The sequence below is a fragment of the Juglans regia genome, unplaced genomic scaffold (assembly GCF_001411555.2).
Source record: "Juglans regia cultivar Chandler unplaced genomic scaffold, Walnut 2.0 Scaffold_5572, whole genome shotgun sequence".
Classification (NCBI taxonomy): Eukaryota; Viridiplantae; Streptophyta; class Magnoliopsida; order Fagales; family Juglandaceae; genus Juglans; species Juglans regia.
The window spans coordinates 1-244 of NW_023360436.1; the positions used below are offsets into that span (position 1 = coordinate 1).

Consider the following 244-nt stretch of genomic DNA (forward strand, 5'->3'; position numbering starts at 1 on the left):
CTAATGCACCGGATCCCATTAGAATTCTGCAGTTAACCGTGCTTGGGCGAGAGTAGTACTAGGATGGGTGACCTCCTGGGAAGTCCTCGTGGTGCTCCCCTCGTTTTTGTTTTTTCCGCCTTGCGAGAGGAATTTACAAGAAGGCAACTTGGGAGTGGATTTTTAGGAAAATCGCGCCCTGCCCATCGTGTAGCCAAGGGTTTCGATCAGATTACCGGTTCGCAATGGGATCGGAAATACGCTA

The 244-nt window shown here is 50.4% G+C and overlaps 1 pseudogene; it reads left to right on the plus strand.

Annotated features, from left to right (window-relative positions):
* Window positions 1-100, plus strand: LOC118345890 (annotated as a pseudogene; the record flags this gene model as incomplete).
* Between the last annotated feature and the right edge of the window lie 144 nt (window positions 101-244).